Raw genomic sequence first — 25673 nt, 5'->3', positions numbered from 1 at the left:
GCTCCCTTAGTGAAAACATTCAGTATTATGTCATTTTTCAGACCTTTTACTATACTTACAAAATCGGCTTTACTCAGTTTTCTGTCTTTCCCTTAACTATACTTTGTGATTTCCTTCTACCTGTCCTTGTTTAGGCTGATCTTTCTGTCCTTTCTGAACCTCGAAACTCTGCTCTGTTTCCTGCCTCCAAATTATTACCTGTCTTTGTTCAACCCACATGTTGTTGGATAATTTAGTTCAGAAAACTAGTTGATCAGAAGTGTTATAGTCCCTACATAACATTTGCATTTTAACCCCAAATAGTGAACTCTTTGGGAGCTACAGGTGATTTGGGAGAAATCGAGGAAGACACTTTGAACTCTTCAAACCACAGCAGTCAGCTGCCTCCTTAGCTTATGCTAAAGGATGGCTCTGTCAATTCCCCACCTACCTGAGGCTGGATCAAGAGTAACTATTTGCTGTCATTCTAGCTATAGTACCCCAAAAGAACTCAATTAGGAGAAATCCCAGTTGGCCTGCCATCAGCCATTGTTACATTTGCTGAATTAGTTCTCATCTACCTGAATGTCACAATCTTAGAGTTAGGTTAGATTCAAGGTTAAATAATTCCTTTGCCCCAGGGGCAGGGGTTGGGAGCAGCTGACAAAGGAGACTTGGTACATTGGTTGTCCTCCATCAGTAGAAGATGGAAATCTGCCTTCTTCACTTAGAAGTGAGAAAAGGAGAAAGGGTGTGAGCATTTTGTATCTCTAATAGGAAAGTAAGTGGATTATTTGTTCTTTGGGTGTTGAGTTTGCTAAGTTCTTTATAGATTCTGGACACTAGTCCTTTATCTGATATGTCGTTTGCAAATATCTTCTCCCATTCTGTCAGTTGTCTTTTGGTTTTGTTAACTGTTTCCTTTGCTGTGCAAAAGCTTTTGATCTTGATGAAATCCCAATAGTTCATTTTTGCCCTTGCTTCCCTTGCCTTTTGCGTTGTTCCTAGGAAGATGTTGCTGCGACTGAGGTCAAAGAGGTTGCTGCCTGTGTTCTCCTCAAGGATTTTGATGGATTCCTTTCTCACATTGAGGTCCTTCATCCATTTTGAGTCTATTTTTGTGTGTGGTGTAAGGAAATGGTCCAATTTCATTTTTCTGCATGTGGCTGTCCAATTTTCCCAGCACCATTTATTGAAGAGGCTGTCTTTTTTCCATTGGACATTCTTTCCTGCTTTGTCGAAGATTAGTTGACTGTAGAGTTGAGGGTCTATTTCTGGGCTCTCTATTCTGTTCCATTGATCTATGTGTCTGTTTTTGTGCCAGTACCATGCTGTCTTGAGGTGGTGATGCAACATGGGGGCTTAAGTGGGTAGGAGAAGAATAAATGAAACAAGATGGGATTGGGAGGGAGACAAACCATAAGTGACTCTTAATCTCACAAAACAAACTGAGGGTTGCTGGGGGGAGGGGGTTTGGGAGAAGGGGGTGGGATTATGGACATTGGGGAGGGTATGTGCTTTGGTGAGCGCTGTGAAGTGTGTAAACCTGGTGATTCACAGACCTGTACCCCTGGGGATAAAAATATGTTTATAAAAAATAAAAAATAAAAAAAAAATAAAAAAAATAAAACTCCAAAAAAAAAAAAAAAAGAAAGTAAGAGAGGGAAGTTCTATTTTTTAATTTCTTGAGGAATCTCCACACTGTTCTCCAAAGAGGCTGCACCAACTTGCATTCCCACCAACAGTGTAAGAGCAATTGCACTGCTGGGTATTTACCCCAAGGATACAGATGTAGTGAAAAGAAGGGCCATCTGTACCCCAATGTTTATAGCAGCAATGGCCACGGTCACCAAACTGTGGAAAGAACCAAGATGCCCTTCAGTGAACGAATGGATAAGGAAGATGTGGTCTGTATACACTCTGGAGTATTATGCCTCCATCAGAAAGGACGAATACCCAACTTTTGTAGAAACATGGATGGGACTGGAAGAGATTATGCTGCGTGAAATAAGTCAAGCTTAGAGAGTCAACTATCATATGATTTCACTTATTTGTGGAGCATAACAAATAGCATGGAGGACATGGGGAGTTAGGAGAAGGAAGTTGAGGGAAATTGGAAGGGGAGGTGAACCATTAGAGACTATGGACTCTGAAAAACAATCTGAGGGTTTTGAAGGGGCGGGGGGGGGTGGGAGGTCGGGGTAACAGATGGTGGGTATTATAGAGGGCACGGATTGCATGGAGCACTGGGTGTGGTGCAAAAATAATGAATACTGTTATGCTGAAAATAAATTTAAAAAATGAAAAAAAAAAAAAAAGAAAATAAGTGAGGGGCATCTGGGTAGCTTATTGAGCTGGATGTCCAACTCTTGATTTTGAGTCAGGTCATGATCTTAGGGTTGTAGGATCAAGCCCCTCATCAGGCTCCTTGCCTAGTGGGGAGTCTGCTTCTCTCTCCCCCCTTCCCTTTGCTCTTCTACCCCCAATTTCTCCCTCTTTCTCAAATAAATAAATCCTTTTAAAAGAAAATGAGTGAAAGGTAAGTACATATCTGTATTGTAATGAGAAATGAAGGCTGCAATAAACTTGAGGTCAAAGGTATTTCTGTGAAATAGTTTGAATGATAAGATTTCATTTAAAATAATTTTTGTCAACATGTAAACAAAGAAAAAGTACAGAAGTGGTACATAATAATTTTTAGTTCATATTTTGATAAAATACAATTAGACTTTTGAATATAAGTATAATTGTTATATAAATATATAGATTGCATTTCTTAATACAGAAAAGCAAAATCACTGGGACATTAAGTTTTACAGTTATTTCAATACATTTTAAGAAACATTTGTGTACACCCTGAACTTCAGTAAGGTTGGAGCATTAAAAGTTATCAAGAGAGTTTAGCTATATTCAAAGTTGGTCTACTAAATAGCAAACAACTATTTTTGGAAGGTCATTAGTGTTGCTTTGGACATAAAAAGGAAGAAAAAGTAATTAATATTTATCAACTACCTAGAGAGACGTAGCCACTTTCCAATTGCTATCTTCCTTTGCTTTCATTTAAAACTTTTTCTTTTCCTCTGACAAGAGTGTTCTCCACTCAAGTCCATGATCATATCCTAGTGGATCAGGTTAATCTGTTTCATAATTAATAATTTCTGCTGTTCTAACATGTGATACCACAAACTAAGCATTCGGTATTATCTGGAGTAAGAAAAAAATCAGGTATAAGATAAATGAATTCCTGTTATGTAAGCAAAATGTATTAAGGATATTAATTTTGTTTCTGGAAATAAATCTGGATCACTGATATAAAATTCCAAATTATCAATTTCAAACATAGGATCACATAAGTATGAAATGAAAAATTGTACATTTTAATCCTTTAGCTTGGATAGCAATAATTTAGAAAGGGCCCCCCCAATACAAATCAAATGAATTTTTAAGATAAATTGGAGGGGGAAATGAACCATGAGAGACTGTGGACTCTGAGAAACAATCTGAGGGTTTTGGAGGGGAGGAGGGTGGGAGGTTGGGTGAGCCTGGTGGTGGGTATTAAGGAGGGCACGGATTGCATGGAGCACTGGGTGTGGTGCATAAACAATGAATTCTGGAACACTGAAAAGAAATAAAAATAAATAAAGGCTACCTGAGTAGGGGGGAATTTAAAAAAAAAGAAAGGTGCAAAAATAAAATAAATATTTTTAATTTTATTTTTGCACCTTTCTTTTTTTTTTTAAATCCCCCCCCCCCACTCAGGTGAAACACACACACACACACACACACACACACACACACACAGAGGACTATAACAAAAAGAACAAGAACAAAGTAAATCTCAGTGGTATATCAACTGGTACAGTGAGTAATTAAGGAAGGCTATAAAAGTTACCAGTAAGTCATTCAATCATAGACTGGGAGAAAGAAGGGCTCTCAAGAGGTCATACAATCTAGTCCTTTGGTTTAGGAATAGGATATCTTAGTCTCTTCCAATTCTGGTCTTCTGGCTACTCTCAAAGACATCAAAACAGATTACCTGATTTTTCAGGTCAATAACAATTTGAGTTCCTACTATGTAGCAAAGACCAAGGTAGGAGCAGGATCAAAAAGATTACTTAGGTCTGTCTCCTTATCTGAAGGAATTTATGGTCAAGTGGGAAGACGAACACACAGACATATAATTATGCATCCTACAATATTAATAGTTTGGTCAAGTATGCAATAACTTCTGGGATTATAAAAACATTTCTTTCACTGTCATTTAAACTTGTGACTTCTTATTCTGGGCTCTACAGGGAAAAAGTGAAAAAGTTCTACCAATGGCAAGAAGAGAGAGAATACAGATGTGTGTGGTATGTCTCTAAAAATCCATTTGGGTGTTTAAAAGATTTCTAAGAAAGCATCAACAACAATAACAACAACAAAACAACAAGTAGACCTAAAAGAAGAGGGAAGATAAGAAACAAAGGTCAGTAGGTAGGAAAGAGTAGAGTTGACTAGAAAACAATAAAGACCTTTTAATTTTTTGTTTTCTGTTTATTTAAATATATTTTTGTATTTCTTTATGAAAGCACAACACAAATACAGGAAAATGCCCAAATCAGCTCTATGAACTTTTACAAAGTGAACACAAGACTGTAACCACAACCTAGAAAGGAAAGAGAACATTCCCAGCACTCTAAAAGCTTTGTTTTTCCTTGTAGTTATTGCCCATCCTCCGATGTAGTCAGGATTTTACCTCCATCTCCAAAGATATCTGTTTTGAACGTTATGTGGTGAGTCATGTATTCATGTATTCTTTTGTGTCTGGTTTCTTTCATTTCACATTATATCTGTGATTCATCTACATTATTGTGTGTAACAACAGTCATTGTTAATCATTGCTGTGTAGTAGTGCACTTTGTGAATTTATTGAAAATTCTTTTTCCATGTTAAATAATTTTGGGTTGTTTCTGTCTTTAGGCAGTTACCAAGAATGCTTCATGAACATTGATGTATGTCTTTGAGCATATAATATAAGCATTTATTTTGGTTTTGGATCTAGGAATGAAATAATGGATCAGAAGGAAAGCTTCAGTGGTTACTCTCTGTATGCTTACTGAAGTGTTTGTACCAATCTACATTTCTACCAGCATTGTATGAGAATTTCATTTGCTCTACATTCTTAGTAACACTCAGTATTGTCTGTCCCTTTTATTTAAGTCATTCTCGTGGGTGTGTGGTGGTAGTTCATGAGTGTTAATTTGCACTTTGCTGAGAAGTAATTAAGTTGATCTCCTTTTCATCAGCATAATGGCAATTCACATATCTTTTGTGAAATCATTTTAGGAGTCTTGTCTATTTTTATGGAGCTGTCTGTCTTTTCTTTTCTTTTTTTTTTTTTTTAAAGATTTTATTTATTTATTTGACAGACAGAGATCACAAGTAGGCAGAGAGGCAGGCAGAGAGAGAGAGAGAGAGAGGGAAGCAGGCTTCCTGTGGAGCAGAGAGCCCGATGCGGGGCTCGATCCCAGGACCCTGAGATCATGACCTGAGCCGAAGGCAGCAGCCCAAACCACTGAGCCACCCAGGCACCCCTGTCTTTTCTTATTATAGGAATACTTTATGTATTGAAACAAGTCCCATCTGATGTCTATGTATTGTAAATCCTGTCTCCCTCTACACCTTGCATTTTCATTTTCTGTATTTTGAAATTAAAAAAATCTTAATTTTATTATCAGTATCTTCCTTAGGGTTAGTACTTTTCATGGTTAGTATCCCATTTAAGGAATCTTTGCCTATGCCAAGGTCATGAAGATATTTTTGATATCTTTTTTTTTTTTTTAAAGATTTATTTACTTGAGAGAGAAAGAGAGCACGGGTTATGGGGAGGGGCAGAGAAAGAGAGAGTCTTAAGCAAACTCTGTGCTGAGTGGAGAGCCCAATGCTGGGTTTCATCTCAATACCCAGAGATCATGACATGAGCAGAAACCAAGAGTCCGATGATTGATTAACTGTGTTACCCAGGTGGCCACTTTTTTTGTTTTTGTTTTTAAGATTTTATTTGTTTGAGAGAGAGAGAGAGAAAGAGAGAATGAGCAGAGGGGAGGGGCAGAGAGAGAGAAAGAGAGAGAAAGAGAAGCAGACTCCCTGCTGAGTAGGAAGCTTGACCCAGGCTTGATCCCAGGACCCCCGATCATGACCTGAGTGAAAGGTAGACACTTAACCAACTAAGCCACCCAGGCACCCCCTGACTTTTTAAGTTTTAAAACTTATTACCTTTCCTTCTTGTATTGCCCTGGCTAGGTCCCATATAGTATAATGCTGAAGAGAAATGGTGCTAGCAACCATTTTTTTTCTTGTTTATTATGAGCAGAAAATCTTTTACTATTTCACAATTAAGGCTGATTTTTGTGGAATCGTTTTGTTTTGTTTCTTCCAGTAGTTACCTATATCACTGAGAAGTTCTTTTCTATTTCTACCTTGCTTGAAGTTTAAAACATGGACATTGAATTTTATTAGGTTTTATCTGCTTCTATGAGTTGATCATAAGCTTCCCCTTTTATTCTGCTAATGTTAGAATGGTATCGATTTTTAGTATTAAACCAACTTTGTATTCCTGGCATAAATCCAACTTAGTTGTGATATGTTATAATTTTAAATATGTTCTTTCAAAATATAAATTTATATATCAGTGTCATAGTATTTTATATAAATTTTTTTGTTTATAAGATACCAGCCTATAATTTTTCTCCCTTATGTCTTTATAATGGTATAGTTTTCAAGTTTATGCTTGCCTTTTAAAACAAGTTGAGAAGTCTTTCTTGTTTTTCTAAGACTGGTATTATTTCTCTCTTAAATATTTGAAATAACTCACTAGAGAAGCCATATAGGCCTAATGTTTTCTTTTGGAGAATTTTTTTAATTGCCAATACAGTTTGTTCGATAGATAAAGCAGTCAATGTGTTTGCTATTTCTTACTGAGTCAATTGTGTCTTTCAAGGACTTAATCTTCTATCTATATTTAAATAACCAGTTATCAGATGTTTTAATTCAATAAGATTTTTATTTTGAAAGAAACTGCTTATTAGACTTGGTCAAAAGAAAATGGGCCAGAATTGTTGAGACTATGATGATTTCACAGAGTCTACCAAAGAAGGACTTTTTGTTCTTTCTGGAATAAAGCAGTATGAATAAATACAGTGTCAAATAGGGACACCTGGGTGGTTCAATCAGTTAAGCGTCTGTCTTTGGCTCAGGTCATGATCCCAGGGTCCTAGAATCAAGGTCTATGTCAGTCTCCCTGCTCAGTGGCAAGCCTGCTTCTCCTTCTCACTCTGCCTTCTGCTCCTCCTTCTTGTGTGCTCGCTCGCACTTTCTCTCTCTCGGGCACATGAGTAAAAAAAAAATCTTAGGAAAAAAAAAAAAGAACAGTGTCAAATGGCTAACGTGTACATAATAGTTAGCTTTTGCTGCATAGAGAACCACTCTAAAATTTAATAGCTCAAACCAGCACCCATTTATTTAGCTCTTAGTTCTGAGGGTGGAACTAGGCACTTCGAGTCTGGGCTGGCTTTGGCGCATTGCAGCTAGACTCACTCAGTCTGTGGCTAGGTGGTGGGTTGGTCAGGTTTGGCTGGTAATGACAGCAGCAGTGGGATGGCTAGGGTGTTAGTGGTGTTTTCCACCAGAGGTTATGTTATCTCTATGACCCTTCATCTTCTGGAAGCCTTGCCCGGGCTTGTTCTCATAGCAGTCACAGAATTCTAAAGAAGAGAACAAATTTTCAGTGCTCAAGCATTTTGAGATTCTCTGCTTGTTTCATGGTTTCTCAGAGTCCATAGTTTCATGGTTTCTACTAACTTAGTGGCCAAAAGTCACACAGCTAAGATTAACCTCAGGGGAGGAGTGTTCTACCAAAAGCTGAGAATCTAGGGAGTTATCAACAAAACAGGTGAGTAAATCATTCAATATACCACAGTGTGTTTGTGATATTTTTGTAGTTCCAGTCACAGTGAAAGACTTATTTTGGATACATGTGAAATAAAACATGGATAAGGAATTATTGTGCTGTTTCAGTTATGAGGCAAAGAAGAATTATAACTGGTGCGGAGGACAACCCAAGAAAAACTAATTTAGCTCAAAAAAATTATTCACATAATCACTGTGGTACTAAAGAGCATGTTTTAGTTGCATCTGAAAGAACCTAATATCTCCCAGGTAAAAGATGAATTTCATTCAATATATGTGACAAGAGCTGCATATTTATGCAAATTTCCCAAGAGTTTGTTTTAATAAAAGGAAACAACAGACTTGGTCTGTTCTGGGACCTGGAAAGGAAAAGGAAGTGACGTATTCCAGCAGGGACTATCTCCTCAGATGAAGGCAGGGAAGGCTGTGAAATACTGGGTAGGCTTCATGATAGAAAACGAGGAAAGGAAGAGGAAATTGTTGGGGAAATAAATACGGTATCTAAGGAGAATAATATTAGTAACATTTCGTTGAGAGCTAAGAGCTTTCTATTTATTGTTTTAATACTCATAACAATCCTATGTTTATATAAAGCTATCAGTCTAGAAAATATATATAGCAATAAATTATCAGGGAGAAGGTAGCTGAGGAAGGAAAACAGAAAGGCCTGCCTTACCAAAGGCATGACGTGCAAAATCTGTGGAGAAGAAAAACGAGAAGTTGGGGAAACCATCTAGGGGAGACCTAAAGGAAGGAGGGGACACATATGGAGGGACAGGGGAAGTTCATTGCGTTTGAAGTGAATGAAACAGAGACAGAAAGGAATTAAAAGAGGGAGACAAATAGAAGAAATTCAAAGGAAGCAATGAATAATAAAAAAGTTCTATACAAGTATAGAAAATACATAACCTCCAGTAGGACTAAGTAGTACAGAGGAAACAGAAGAAAGCCAGAAGCCTTCTTGAGTCCCCCTCAGAGACAAGAAACTAGAAAGTTCTGATTATAGAGAAAGAGAAAATAGAAAAGAGTTAAATGCAAATAAACTGGATTTTTGTTACGGTATTTTTTTCTTTTAAGGAATGGGGACCATACCTACACATGCCCCCACCCACAATGTAGATGTTTAAATGTTGTGATCTGCTTGCTTTAGAAAACGTGACTGGAGTAGGGAAAAGATTGGATTTTTAAATGTTTTCATTCTTCCCCAAGCCCTAAAAGGAAAAATAAAAAAGACTTTTAAGGGGGGATGGGGGAAAAGATATCCTATTTTTCCACATTAAAACAAAACAAAGCTGTGACATTAAGAGATTTCAACTCCCCTTATCATGTGCTAAAAGTTACTGAAAAGTACTGAAAAACTACTTTTCAGTAGTTTTCAGCTTTTCAGTACTTTTCAGCCAGTTTTATGAATCTGCTGGATGAATGAAGAAAGAGTCCGTGGCCACTTTCTTTTTCCCACCTGCAGAATGTAAACCAGGTTATGAGAGCAGCAGAGTCAAGGAGCTGTGGCCCAATAGAGAAGTAGAACATTAAGGAGGATGAGGGAAGCTTCTAGAAGGGCGGAGTGAACTGCCTCAGTCCTTGAGTGCAGTCCACTGACCAGCAGCACCAGCATCAACAGGGAGTTTTCTTGAACAGTGGGCTCTCCTTTCTCACCTCAGATCTAATGAATCAGAAACTCTGGAGCTGGTATCTAAGAGTCTGTGTTTTTAAAGCCCTCCAGGTAGTTCTGTTGCACATTGAAGCTTGAGACGCACCGGGTTAGAGGACACAGGGGATAATATCAGAGCAAATAAAGTGAAGCTGAGAGGGAAGAAAATGGTCTTCTTCCCTAAATATAGGAGTTCATGTATTCAATTAAAAATTAGAGTGTTTACTGTACCATGGTGGGATAAGATTGATGGCTCTCAACATTCTCATCACAGAGAATGGTTTTTGGTATTCCTATTTACCTATAAACCACATTTAGAACAGGATTTCTCAACACTGGCACTACTGACATTTAGGGCTAGAGAATTCATTGTTGGGAGAGGTTGTCCTGCCATTGTAGGATCTTTCATAGCATTGCTGGCCTCCACCTACTCAATGCTAATAGCATCCCCAGTTCTAACAACCAAAAATGTCTCCAGGCACTGCTAAACATACCCCATGAGGCAAAATCATCCCCATTTCAGAGCCATTTTTTTTTTTTTAAGATTTCATCCTTTTATCTGTCAGAGAGAGAGAGAGAGAGAGAGACACTACAAGCAGAGGAAACAGCTGGCAGAGGGAGAAGCAGGCTGCCCACTGAGCAAAGATCCAAATGTGGGACTTGGTCCCAGGACCCAGGATCATGACCTGAATTGAAGGCAAGTGCCCAACCGACTGAGCCACCCAGGCATCCCTAGAACCATTGGTTTAAGGGGGAAAAAAGCCCTCAAGAAAATCCATTTGTTAAGTAGTAGTACATTTTTCTATTTTTATTAGTCCAAATGTAGATTACTGACAACTGGTACATGAAGCCAACAGGACCCCCTCACTCCACAGCCATCAGCTGTACACACTTTAGAATCAGACGATTTGCGTTCAAATCCTGGCTCTCTAATGTGTTTGGCCATGGGCAATGTGAGCGATTCTTTAAAGCCTCAGTTTTGTCATCCAGAAAACATGGGTAAAAGATACTATTCAAAGATTAAATGTAATAAAGATGGAAAGTACCTAGTACAAAACACAGTAACTAGACATGGCCATTGTATTACACAGTCTCTTTCGCAGCTAAAGATGTAATTCCCATTGTGCTTGAAATATTTGAAGTAGCGAAGTAGGTCTATTGCTATCACTGTACAATTCCAACTGTCCATGGACTCCATAATGGAGCAACAAACTAGATGCTCTTTAAAATACTTTCTAGGTTTAACATTCTCTGATTCTATTTATACCTACATCTAAGATTTCAGATTTTTGTTTGTTTACGGATTCCTCTATGAACCCACGAAAGCATAAATGTTCTCATTAGAAGATTGCACCTACCAGGGACACCTGGGTGGCTCAGTGGGTTAAAGCCTCTGCCTTCGGCTCAGGTCATGATCCCAGGGTCCTGGGATTGAGCCCCACAATCTCTGCTCGGCAGGGAGCCTGCTTCCTTCTCTCTCTCTGTCTGCCTCTCTGCCTACTTGTGATCTCTGTCAAATAAATAAATAAATAAATCTTTAACAAAAAGAAAAGTGCATCTACCCAACACAAGTAGCATTTTTCTAGGCTCAGGAGGTTTCCAGAGACCTTGAAACTGATTCCTAAGTCCCACTTTAAAACTTCTGATAAGCATGTCAAGAGCCTAGAATTTATTTATAGGCAAGGGGGTGGGCAGTTAAGGTTGACAAGGTCTATGTGATAGACGGAATTGAGGTTGACACAGGGAAGGGGAAAGATGCCACTCTTCTAACCTTGTGGTAGTAAAGGCTGGAATGAACATTCTAGCACTGGTTTGGTGTGGCAATAAATGAGAATGACTATGACAGAATCCTATTAGACCAGTGAGGAATGGAAAACCTGTCAAGAGGGACAACCAGGAAGAAGGGACCTTGTATAGCTGAGTACAAGCATAGAGAAAAGCAGATGGCAGTGGACTTGAAACATAAATATAAATTTTAAATGCGTGTGGGGAGACAGGAAGGTGATTAACAGTAAGAATATCCCAGAGGGAGAGGTGTTTTGCGAACAATTGTACAAGCAGTGTGTGCTGATTTCTCCAGAAAGATAACTGCTCTTTAACCAGTGGTTGATGGTGATGGTGAGTGGAGACACTTACAGAACTATTTCAAAATTCTCGTGACTTTTGAGCATGTTGCCTAATACGGTAAGAAAAAGTGAAATGATCCACGGAATGGATGGAGTGATGTCATAGAGATGTTTTAAAAAAGAAACAGGAGAGTTTCCTTGCTGCACAAAAGCTTTTTATTTTGATGTAGTCCTAATAGTTTATTTTAAATTTTGTTTCCCTTAGGAGACCTATCTAGAAAAATGTTGCTATGGATGGTATCAGAGAAATTTCTGTCTCTGTTCTCTTCTGGGAGTTTTTATGCTTTCAGGTTTCACATTTAGGAATCTAAAAACAACAATAACAAAAAACAAATGAATAAACAAAAAGAAGAATCAGACTTATAAACACAGAAAATGAACAGATGGTTTCCAGAGGGGAGGAGTGTGGAGGTTGGGCAAAATGAGCTAATGAAGGGAGAGGGCGATACAGGCTTCCGGTTACAGAATAAGTCATGGGAATAAAAGGCACAACATAAGGAATATAGTTAATGATATTGTAATAGTCATGTATGGGGACAGATGGTAGCTATCCTTGTGAACATAACATAATGTATAAACCTGTGGAATCACTCTGTTGTACACCTGAAACCAATATACATTATATGTCAGTTATACTCAAAAAATAAATAAAGGACCTGGAAAGGTTTAAAACTGTGAGCCTTTACCATTACTAACACTAGATCACTAGATATGTATTTTAGAAATTCTGATGAAAAACTGAGACCATGGTGTTAGACATGTAGAACATGGCCAGCTGCGTGGAGGAAGAATGACCAAAGAGGAAAATGAGTTGGTTAAATGTATGAGTTTGGAATCAGGGATGAATTTAAATTGCTGTTTCGCATGGCCTTTGCAAGCTCCTTACTTTTCTAAGCCTTACATTTCTCATCCTTAAAATGGGCATAGGATTACACATTTCTCAGACTGTCAGGAGCTTTAGGTAACTTACGACAAGATAATGTGCTACAAATATGTGGCATATAGAAAAGCCTCAACATATGTTAGTTATTGTTATTAGCTAATGTTTACTTGTTCTAGGCATTTTTCACATATTTCTAGGGTTTTTCCCCCACATATTTCTAGGTTTAATCCTGCAACCATAATGTGAGGTAGATAGGATTGCATATACCCACACATATACACACTCTGTATCTTAAATTTTCTATAAGGATTATGATGGAAAGAAGTAAAGGTTGAACTGTGGAAATCACAGTGATAATTTTATAATTTCCGTATTCCTAACAGTTCTCAAGACAAAGCGACTCTCCGGGGAAATGGGGGGATGGTTTACCTGTTCTGTGTCCTTCACCTCATGATACAGTATCTCGCACCCTATGTGGATTTATGCTGATGTATTAGTTAAAATGACATCTCTTAGAGTCACATGGTTAAAGTAGAAAAAACTTCGGAAATCGTGTAGCTCTCCTCTCACATACAGTGGAATTTTAGAATGTGTTTCTAAAGGTCACATGCTAATTAGTTGAAGAGTATAGACTAGAATGTTGGTTATGTAGTTCAGTTTCTAGAATATGTTGAAAGCTTTTGCCTTGTGTGAAAAGTCTATTAGTTCCTGGACAGGGTGATGAGGGGCCTTGAGGAATATATAAATATGCTTATAGAACGACTACCATAGGTTCCCAGAACCATTGTCCTCACATCATAGAAACCTACTTTGTGGACTAGGATTTGGCAGAAGGTCCATGCTTGGCAGCTGCTTCAGTAATTGTTCACAATAAGACTAGCTTTTAAAGATAATTCCTTTGATGGAAACGATAAGGATAATCGCTTCCTGCAATTTAGTGTCCCAAATGTGCCTGCTGAATGAGTGGGGAGAGTTGGGCCTTTGCCTAGTGTAAGTCTAATGTGCACTGGTCCTAGAATTTCTCAGGTGGAAAATTAAGTTGGATTTCACACCTCTGCAGAGTTTGTGTGGCATGTGTCCTGGGGTTGAGAGAAGGGTCAGGAAGGCTCTAGTAAGATATGGGAAGGGCTCTTTCTCAGCAGAGCCCACCAAAAGGTAGAATTTTATTAAGCACCTTCCTTTCCCATCCTTCTCTTTTCTTCAGTGTCCCCCCCCCACCCAGATCTATTTCATCCTTTTATCCTTAGGAGACTTTTGGACATCGGTTATTTTTGCCCCCTATTTACTCGTGCCACCTGGACCTGATTCCTCCGAAGATGACCAGTCTTGGATTTGCATCCTCACGTAAGCTACTTGAAGTTTCTCCACCCCCTGATGCTCTGTTTTAGTCTCCTCAACTGTCAAGGGGGAGAAGGCTGCTGCCTAGCTCATACTACTGTGGGGATTAAATGTGATGATTACACAAAAGTATTTAGCGTAGTGCCTGCCATGGGATAGGCCCTTGTTTTAGGGTTTTTTTTTTCCCCACACGCATCCTTTTCAAGAGGGCTTATATTTAAATTTTCTATCTCTGAGGGTGTTCCCAGGAAGTACTCAGAAAGGGGTTTCAGGTTGTGAAATCTGGCTGCAGAGGGTTAGTGGAAATAAGGGTGCTCTGAATTCATTCTTTGAGAGTCCTCTGTTTTGCCAGAACATACTGTTAGCTTGTATGGGGACAGCCATGAAGCTGATAAAGAATCACCGCCTAAGTATGTAGGAGTGAAATACAAAGTTATAGCATCTGTGAAGACTGTCATTTCTTTCATGACTATTTTTGATTACAGGTGTCATTTTTCCAGCTATTGATGAATGCATGGCTTTTTAGTAAAGTGTGTGCACAAAGATTCTGCTAAGAAACCCTGAACCTACAAGTCGCTGTAAATGCCACTTCCCTGTGTTGGCAGAGCACTCCTGACCCTCTGTCTCATCTTCGAGGCTGTTCTGCTGACACTATGTCATGTGTAATGATCTCTATTGCCAGACAAGTCTTGGTCATAAAGCTCATTTATCTTCCTACCCCCAGCACCTAGCATAGTGAATGGCCCTCAATAGTCCTCAATTAATGTTTGTTGAACTGAGACAAAATACCCAACCTGTTATTTGGAAAAGTTTGATGAGACAATCTCTGTATTTGTGAGAAGAATCCAAAGCTGGTGGTCATTGTGAAAGCCAATTATATCTTTCATTTATAAATATGAGAGTCTCAGGCTTACTATGTCTAAAGAGGTACTATTTAAATCCTGGTGGTGATAATGGCAGGTTGTGTGGCATGAAGCCAAGCACAACTGGGAGGACTGAGAAGAGTAACAAACCTATAATCAGAGGAATTTGATGAGAGTCATTGAAAACCAAAGTTTGGTGTCAGAAGCTGAGCTTGAGAATAATTATACCTCTTTATGAGAAAATCAGGAACAACAAGGAGTTGACAGGGACTTGTCTTTCCCAATGTCTGAATCCCACCTGGCTCAGGTATGTTTATTTGAAAGTGTCTGGGGCCACTAACAGGCCATTATTTACCTTAACCAATGATGGCACCCCATCATCTCATCACCGGGATGAAGAAAAACATGGTATTTAGGTAGCAATTACCTTCTACACAGCATATTTTTTGTCTTGTCTTTACTTTGCCCTGTTAATAAATCACCACCCAACCCAAACCATCTTATGTATGTCTGTGTTTTTTGAATGGAGAGGGTTTGATATAATTGTCTTCAAGTTATAGGATGAGCCTTAAGGGGAGAGTATTGTGTAATGGTTAGGATCATTAGGTATGGAATCAGACAGGCCTTGATGAAAATTCCAGCTCTCTTACTTCCTGGCCTTGGCCTAGCTACCTAACCTCTCTAAATCATAGTATTTCTATAAGGTCATAGTGAGAATAAAATGATTTTTATAAAAAGTTTAATGCTGTGTCAAGAGTCAGTGCTCTATAAATACTAGCTTTTTTTAGGGGCAGCTGGGTGGCTCAGTCGGTTAAACATCAGCCTTCAGTTCAGGTCACAATCCCAGGGCCCTGGGATTGAGTCCCAGGTTGGGCTCCCTGCTCAGTGGGGAGCCTGCTTCTCCCTTCTCCTCTGTTGCTCCCTCTGCCTGTGCTCTCCTGTTCTCTTTCTGTTGAAAAAATAAAGTCTTTTTAAAAAAATTTTAAAAAATTGTAGCTTTTATTATTATTAGTAGTAATATCAGCAGTAACACTACAAGTAATAGAAATAGAGTGACATTGGAGGAGTGGTAGGGTCCATCCTCAATGAGGTGGGCATTATGTCAATTACTTGGGGAGGAGGCAAGATCCTCAGAAAGGAAACCAGAATTTAGGGGATGTGAGTTAGAAGCAGGAAAAGTTAACTCCTGCCTATCATAGGAACCTGGACTTACAAGGGTCCAACTGAGGTTCAGGTGGGAGGGAAAAGCTAGTTGGTTAGCTCCTAGATTGAGAGGTTGTCCTGCAGGACCTCTACTGAAGATATTTGTATATAAATTATGGCTGATAGTTCCAGTTAACAAATGATAAGTAATTCCCTTTTGTTCTTCCCTTTTTTTCCTTTCAGTCTAATTTTCCACCTTATTACAGATTTTCCTTCATTTGAGTCATGAAGGAAATTGGGATTTTCCTGATTTAAACTTGATCTTTATTAGGGTTATACATTGCTTAAACCCCACTACTTAGACCTTTCTTCTCCTTTCTAATAGAAAGGAGAATAGGAGCAATAACTCTTAAAAAAGAAGGTAAAACTAGGGACGTAAGGTCCCCATAAGGAGATTCTTCTTCATTGACAATCTTGAAGTTCTTCTAATTTTATTAAGAATGTTTACAAGTATTCCAACTGGCACTTAATCGTATGCTATGGTGTACTTTTCAATGTTTAGTATGTTTAATCTTATTTTTTTCTATTAGATTGTAAGCCCTTTGGTTGTATTTTATAAAATCATCTGTAGCATTTGGCATAATGATCTCAGTAACTATGTTTTATCTCACTCACTCACAATGAACTCAGTAAATATGTTTACTTCACCTCTAAAATGTTATATTAATTTAGACAACAGCATTGTACTTGTCTATCAGATCTTTTAGAGCTGCAGATATTGTTTTATGTGGTCAAAATTGTCACTAAATTTACTTTGAGCAAGATAAAATCTTGCCTTAGAGGGTAATTGAATGTCAGGGTTCTCAATTTTCCAAAAACCTACAGCTTGGGAGCTACCTCTATTATGTACCCCTCAAAAATAGCTGACACAAAACTTAGCAAAAGGTGTCTTGCTACACAGAACATGGCATTTTAATCCACATTCTGAGAACCTAAATTTCTGGAAATTTGTTACAGAAGCTTGATGTGGGAAATTAGATGGACCTATAAAGGAGAAGATCAAAGCACATGCATCTTAAACATCCAGAAAGTGACACTTCCACAGTCAGTCCTTCATAGCTATCCCAATTTCTGAGAGCAGGAGCATGGAAAAACTGATCTCAAACTTATTTTCTGATGAACAATAAAGGTGCTGTAGCAGCATGTCCTTCCTTATTAGGTAATAAGTTAGTACTAAAAAGTGCTTTCATGGAGCACCTGGTGGCTGAGTTGGTTAAGCGACTGCCTTCAGCTCAGGTCATGGTCCCAGGGTCCTGAGATGGAGCTCAGTGGGGAACCTGTTTCTCTCTCTGCCACTATCCCCTGCTGTGCTCTGCCTCTCTCTCTCTCTGTCAAATAACTACAAAAATCTTAAAAAAAAAAAAAAGTGCTTTCATTTCCTAAACCTGATGATGAGATCTTGGTACTTATAAATACCCAAAAAGGTAAACTTCCTGTTGGGTAAACAATAACTTCCACTGTGCATGTAAAGAATCTTCTGTTTACAAGGCTTAAAGTACATTTCTTTCCTGGTGATGTAGAGAACAGCCACTCTGACTTGACATGGAACCAGGGTATGCAGACCCAGAGTACCTTCTAGCACCCAAGCAGGTCCAGGGTGAAGAGTTAGGGTGATGAGGGATGACATCACCACACTTAATTTAAATTTGGGTCCAACTCATAGGAACATTACAAACAAAGGCTCTCTGTATGTGTTAGAAGTTTTGACTGCTTAGGTGGGACACGTCTGGGCTATTGTCTATACTTTCCCCCAGAGCTCTCCAGCAGAGTTGAGACCCAGTTGCCTACAATGGTAAACTGCTTTGTAAAATTGTACTAGGCAGAAGGATGGTCTCCAAGATGTCTATATCCCGATCCCTGGCACCTGTGAAATTGTGTTGGCAGATGTCATTAAGGTTCTAGATCTTATGGAGATTATCCTAGATTATCCAGGTAGGTCCAGCTGAACCACATGTGCCCTAAAAGCTTAGAATTTTCTTCATTGAAGGCAGAAGAGAGATAGCAGAAGAAGTCAGAGAGAGTTGAAACTTGTGAAGGAATTGATGCATTATTGCTGGGACTTCAGGACCAGAAAAAGGCCTCAGAAGCTAAGGTTGCTCCCCAGCTGACAGTCAGTAAAATGGGACCTGCCACCACATGAAACTGGATTCTGTCAACAACCCAAATGAGCCTGGAATGGGAGTCTCCCCCAGAGCATCTAGATGAAAGCCCACAACTACCCATACCTGTTTTAGTCCTATGTGACCCTCAGCAGAGAATCCACTCAGCACTGCTGTGCCAGCACTTCTGATCTCTGGAAACTGGGAGATGCTACATCCGTGCCGATGAATGCTGCTAAGTCTGTGGTAATTTGTTATGACAGCAACAGAAAACTAATACAGTGACGCTCCTTTTCCTGGTGGCTTCCATTCCCCGATTTCACCTTCTCACTCCCCTGCTGAGGTTTCCTGGGATCCTCTCCCAAATAAATCATTTAAACACCCCCCTCCCACACAGTTTGAACCCTGATGAGGCCCTCCTGGAAGCCTACCACCCAATTCTTATTTTTAAGAGAAAACCTGGCTTGAGGTGTATAGACAGTCGACAAGTCCCCAGCCTTAGGCCTTAGGATCTGCTGTGTCTGAGCTGAGTCCGTGTTTTCCTTGAGAGCTCCTGGGCAGTGAGCACGTTTGGTGGGGCAGCTGGGCCTGTTTCTGCCCAGTGCAGGATGCTTCCACAGGTGGTCTTTACGCTGGCAGCCCATTGTGCTGTCAGAGGCTCTTCCTAGCAGGACCACAGTATGAGACTTCTTCCTACTCATCCTTCTTTTCCCTTTTCTCTCCACAGGGGTCAGGCCTTTATTACTGTTCAGAAACTTGTCATTGTTTCCTCCTTATCTTTCACAGGGATCACCCTCAATTCATCTCCTGCCATTTAAATTCTGTCTTTGCATCTGCTTCTCTGAGGACTCATCTGACCCACCAACCAAAAACACACACCGGGCTTTGTACAAGAAGGCAGATCTTGCCTAGGTCAACTTGCCACATGGAAATAAAATCACATATGTAAGAGACAAAGTGGAGAGTAGCTACATATCTGTTAAGGTATTAAAAAAAAAAAAAGACCTGTTCATTAAAAACTGTGGTCCAGTGAATGACATTCTGGACTCTCACAACTCTGAACAATTCCATAGGAAGTAGGAAGAGAGAAGCTTGTGGTTGAGGGCACTCAGCTGGTGTGCCCTCAAGAGACAAAGATAAAATCTTCTGCCTTTCTTGTCTGTTTCTTCAGGGCCCAAGTTTCTATATGGATTACTGGGGATCATGTAGGGCTGCAAAAAAGTATAAAAGTTCAGGAAAAGGCAAAGGAAGCTATATCGGATGATAGTCTAATTTACAGTGCCCACACAGATGATGCACACCTGGCCAAAAATTCTTCCAAGGAAAATGAGTCAAGTAGCCCTGTTTCTTTAGGGGGCAGGAGACTCAGCAGAAGATTGTATTCAAATGGCAAGTCTGAGCCAAAGGCTGATGCTACAAAAGGCAGAATCTCAAGCCAAGCAAATATAAATCCAGGTAAGAGAATTCAAATTTCAAAGGCCCTCTGTTATTTGAAAGCCACTTATATTATGGGCTTCAATGACGGTAATAAAATGTATAGCAAAACAAGAACCTGCCTTAATTAAAAATAGACGAATTTCAGTGTAAGTTGTAACTGGAGAGTGATTTAAGGAATTAGTCTAGGTGTATCCATGTACAGATGTATCCCTTGATGATGGCCCTGATTTTACCAAGTTCAGCAAATTCAAATACCTTAATAACCAACATTCTAAGAACATTATACAAGGATACTCAAATGGAAACCAGTTAGCGCCCCATTCAGTGCTCTTGTGTCCAGTGATTTATACTCAGACCAGTCTCTAAAGAGTGTCAAAAACTCAATATTTACCAAAACAATTAGTACTTATGAAAATACCCTCCATAGTAGAGGTCAATTTTGAAAAAGCCTAATCCTGATTTATGTTACAGGTTTTTTAGTCTCTAGGTCACTTACCACTAGAAATCTTTCAAAGAACACTGCTCCTTTTGCTTGCTTCCTGTAGGTACCTGTTGTGTGTTGTCTCTCCTCAAGGTCAGGGTCTAGGCTGTTGACCTTTTAGCAGCTCCAGCTCCTTCATCCAGTGCCCCAATGTGCATACTGTAGGCTTCAGAGCATTCATATGAGTTGAAAGTGTACCATTGGGGCTAGACAGACAGAACATGATCATTTCAATTGTGGTGAAACATACCTATTTGAAGTCACACTAATCAGAGTCTTTTGCACAATTTACTTTCTTTGACACTGTTCTTGATGTTTCTGTTGCATTCGGATATATCCCTTGTATATATGTATACCTATATCCTATATGTATACCTATATACATCTATACCTATATAGGTATAGATATAATACCTGGCTGAGGCAGCATTGCCTAGAGGTTAACCCAATGGACTTTGTGTATCTTATGCTTGGTTCCCGCTTTAATTCTTATTAGCTGTGGCTTTGGGCCAATTTTTTTTAACTTGTCCAAGCCTCAGTTTCTTCATCTGTATAATGAAAAAAATAGGACCTATTTTATAGGGCTATCATGAGGATAAATGAGGTCATAACAGAAAATGCTTATTGGTGCCTGACACATTAGGGCTCAGTAAGTACAAGATTAATAATAGTGTCTTAGAAAGTTCATGGGATTCCCTCCCTAACACACTACCTAGCAAAGAATAGGCACTCATTAAGTTGTACTCATGTGAATTAGGATAGGCTCAAGGGCTCTTATAAATTGACTCAGTGTGTATACAGTGGCTCAAACACAAGAGTGTTTCTTTTTCCCTTAGATGACAGTTCATAGGGGATGTTCCAAGCCGGCTGAGGAGACTCTGCTCCACACAGGCATTCAGGGACCCAGGGTAAACGTGTGGTGCCACCTCCAGCTTGTGGTGCTCTCCCTGACAGCTGAGTGGATGCAGGGAAGAGTACAAAGGCAGCCTTCTGGGAGACATTTTGTGGACCAGATCTGAAGCTGGTACCCTACTTCCCCTCTTACTCCATTAGAGAGAACATAGTTGCCTGGTTATACTCAACTGCAGTGGAGAATGAGAAATATAAGTATATTGGGGAGGGCAGATTTTGGTAGACAGCTACAGTCTCCACTCACAATATCCTTTTGGAGCAACAGGCTTGATGTTGATTCATTTGTAAAATAGGATTACATTTTTCTTTAATTTTAAGACTTTAACAACTTAAGACCTTAACAAATTAAGAATCAAAGTGTTTCCATGTTTTTAGGTAAGCTTATAAAGATCAGGTCCTGTTTTAAATTTATTAATTTAGTATTTTAAAGGTTAGAAACTCTTAACAGGAAGCAGTTAGAAAAGGTGTGCACATTATATGCCAGAACTTCAGGAATTTATTCAGACCTTTATTTAAAAAATATTAATAGACTATTCAGTTTTCTCAAGCACGGTGCGTTTCTGTGGGTGATATAATAAAACGTCTTATCCTCAAAGAGCTTGCAATCTGATAGCAAGGTGATGACATTCTGCCAGGGGTTGTCATGAAGTTGGAAAAGGAGAGTGTTCTGGAAGAATGCTAGAAAGCAGATGAAAAACCAGCTTCCTTTAGGTCGGCACTGGCTTTCCATTCTGTTTCCTTGGCACTTTGAAGTTTTCTAAACGGAACCCCTGCAATGTCAAGTCGTAAGCTTCTGTCCAAGTCTTCAGTTGGTCATGCATCATGAAAGGCAGCAACCCTTCCCCTCCCTCAGCACCCAGACAGGCTTACAATTTTTAATGTTTTAATTCCAAGAGGGACAACTTTTAAGGGATATTTTCTTGAACTAAAATGAAAGTCAGATACCTTTGGGGATATTCTTGGAAATCACTTCTAAGCAAATTACTAGCAAATAACATTTTACATTCTAGGCCTCACAGTCTTATCTTCTGTGGTTTTTTTCTTAGATTTTTAAAAAGTTTTTTTAAAACATTCTATTTTTTCAGTGTTTGAAGATTCATTGTTTATGCACCACACTCAGTGCTCCATGCAATATGTGCCCTCCTTAATACCCACCAGGCCACCTAAGCCCTCACCTGTCTGCCCTCCAAAAACATTCTATTTACATAATTTACTTTTCAAAAATATTCTGGCAAGAAAACTTTGAGAATACCTATTTTACAAAGTATCTATTTAAAGATAGAGCTGAAAATAAAGTCAATTTAAAATCAATTACAAGGCTGTCACAGTATATATTTTTTAGAAACTAAGAACAAGATAATTCCCTTTTTCTAAAAGTGAAACATAAGCTTACTTTGATTATAATTATGCTGCAACTGATTAGTAGAAGGATACCACTAGCACCGAAATTAAACTTTCTGGAAAATTTTGCTTCCTATTTCGAATTGAAAAAAAGTTTGAACACACTGTCTTTGTTCTTTTTTTATAAGATGTTTTCTGTCCTGTAACTCTTTAAGCACAGCATGTGTGTTTTCTTCTTTGAACAAATGGAGGATGACTTTCTAGTTTTTGTGGGTGCATCAGCTGCTCTTTGAAGGTCCCTTCTAGTATGCCACCATGCTGAATGATTTTCCCTTGCATTTCAATTCTATTTTCTTCATTACAGGCAATGAGGCAAAGTACATCTTTGGATGTTTAGCTTTTTCTTTCTTTGAAGTACGTCTTTCCCTTTTCAATGATGAAAGGATGCTTTTTAACTAACATCCAAGTTGTATTACATAGTTGAAACATGGTCAAAATAGGGTATACTCTCAGCATTTCCTCTGGTAACATGCCCCCTCCATTCTTGGTAATAGTTTGGGTTGCAGCACCAGCATGTGAAGAATATGGGATTCCTTCTGACTCTTCCAATGCTACATTGCTAAGCTTACTTCCTTAGACAAGCCATTTGCTCTTCCCAAGTCTTAGTTGCTGGTCTTTCAGCTGGATCTTCTCAGCTCCAGCAACAGTCACCTTCAGCTATCACATTCTAGACCAGCGCCAATAATGCCACTTCCCAAATCTCTCTCAGTCAACTCTCTTATTCCTCTACTTCCCTTACTCTGTTAAATCTATCCCACCATTTCTCCGACTTCATTGAGACTGACATTTTTTGCAGAGCTGAAGTCACCAATGATCTATACTTAGCCAATGTCAAGGTTACATCCCTTCGTTTATATTCCTAATCTTGCAGATGTAACTGATGTAGATGTTCTCTGGTCTTTGAAATGATTTATTCTCTAGGCTTCTGTGACATGCTCCTGGACTTCTTTCTATCTTGTTAGCCCCTCCTTCTCAGTCTCCCTTTCTAATTCCTCCTCCCCCTTGAGCCTGCCTCTAAATGCTGGAAGGTCTCAGTTCTTGGGCTTTGGCCCTCTTCTTTCTGTTGTTGACATTCTTTTTTTAGTGTCCAACTAATCCCACAGTTTAAAAATCCCACACTTTTAGCTCTCTCCTGGGCTTTAGACTTGTGTGTTTATTTTCATTTGGTTATTTAATAGCCATTGGTTTCCTGTGCAGGCTTTTGAGCACCGCTCTTCATGTTCTCAGAAAAAAACAAAATAACAGGGACTCTCCCTCACACCACTTCTAATCTGTTTGTAAGTCCTGTTGGCAAAACATTCAAAATAGGTTCATAATTCAGTTACTTCTCCACTGCTATGACCATAGGTAATCCTCTGTCATGTGTCACCTAGACTATCACAAAAGTCTCCCAACTGCCTTCTCTGCTTGCACACTTGCCCATTATGGTCCATTTTCCAGAGAGCAATGAGAATGGTTTCTCTAATAATGATAGCTAAGATGTATTGAGAAGTTATTATTTACCAGGTCCTGTTCTGAGCTGTTTACAGGTCTCTGTTCCCTTAAAGAATTTATTATTTATTCATTCATTTATTTATTTATTTAGAGTGAATGAGTGAATGAGTGAGCAAGCAAGGGAGGGGCAGAGGGAGAGGGAGAGAAGGCATTCCAAGCAGACTCCTTGCTGAGTGTAGAGACTGATGCAGGGCTCAATTTCACAACCCTGAGTTCATGACCTGAGCCGAAATCAAGAGCCAGATACTCAACTGACTGAGCCATGCAGGTGCCCCTGTATTTGTTCCTTTAACCCCTTTGAGATGGGTATTATATCTGTCTACATTTTACAGATAAGGAAACTGAGGCACAGAGAAGATAAGAAACTTGTCCAAGGATTTATTGCTAATAATTGACAGAAGCAGGATGTGACTGTGGGCAACCCAGCTCTCTTACATGAGCTCTTAAACACTGATCTTGATTATTTTCATGTCACCCATCTGGTTAAAATATTCTAAAGGCTTCTTTTTACAACTAGACTAAATCTAATTCCTTGCCAGGGCTGCAAGACCCTACTTGGTTTGGCCATGCCCAAGTCTTTGATTTAATTGCTCATCCTAATTTTCTCTCTCCTTGCCTCCTCATTCACTACCGCCCAGCCACACGGACCTCCAGTCTACTGCCCAGAGCTGTCAGGATCATTCCTGTCTCAGACTTTTCGATCTGCTTCTTCTTCTTAGAATAAATCTTACCTGATCTTTGTATGGTTGCCTCCTTGTCATTTAAATATCACTTCAGTTGTCACCATCTCCAAGAGCCCTGCTATGCACTCTGCCCCCAGTTATTCTCTTTGTAGTACTTAAAACTACCTGGGTCCATCCCATTTACTTATTTTCATTTGTCGTCTTTTTGTTTTTCTACATTACAATGTGAACTTCTTAAAGGCTTTTCAGTCTTACTCTTCTTTTCAACCCCAGGGTTTGAAGAGTGGCTGGTACGTGACAAATCTCAAGTTCGAAATGAGGGTAATACCTCTCTTACAGGGTTACTGTGAAGGGTGAGTGAAATTGTGTCCAGGTAATTTCTTTGTAAGGTATAAAGTTATTAATATAAAGGGTATATAACTGCTTAAAGCTGGGAATCCTGATGCAGCAGTGGTTGGGACTAATGCTGATGCCTCTTCAGCGACTAAGGTAAGGGTCTGTTCCTTAAACAAAAGAATTCAGTGAGGAAAGAGGGTAAATAGCCTCCTCCCCTCTTCTCCTCCCCTCTCCCCACCCATACACACAAGCTAATATTGAAATAAGGAAAAAGATTTTGTCAAAGATTTCTGGTCAGTCAAGGAACTGTAAAATCAAATCCCTGGAAAGCAGCGGTATTCTGTCATCCTGAGTGTGTGTGCACATGTGTGCCCCCGCTTCCTGGTACTTATACAGTATATTCGTCAGAGAGTTTGCTTTTTAACTGGAGAATTAGTGGACAGGGCTATTAGAGATAATTATTTCCCAGAGACTCTGCTGCATAATCAGCAGGAATATTTTTACAGTTCTACTTGATGAGTTCCTGGAGCCATAAAAATCTCCACAGGTTTCAGAGCTCAGTTTGGGGACAGTTGGCAGCTGGTCATAAGTGATTGTTAGTAGTGACTGCACTTACAAATTTGATTACATAGAAACAATTTGGTGGCTTTTTAAAGGTACCACTGAATACAGTGTAATCTCAAGAACATCGATGTCCTTGTTCATATTACTAAAGGAAATTAGCAGCATCTTTTGAAAAGAACACTGAGCCAGATACTCAGGGGACCGAAGTTCTTGTAACCACATGGATACCGTTGTGTGAGTTTTGCATGACTTCACCATCCTTCCTATCAAGTG

The sequence above is a fragment of the Mustela nivalis genome, assembly GCF_964662115.1.
Source record: "Mustela nivalis genome assembly, chromosome: 2".
Classification (NCBI taxonomy): Eukaryota; Metazoa; Chordata; class Mammalia; order Carnivora; family Mustelidae; genus Mustela; species Mustela nivalis.
Note: the sequence above shows the minus strand (reverse complement) of the source record.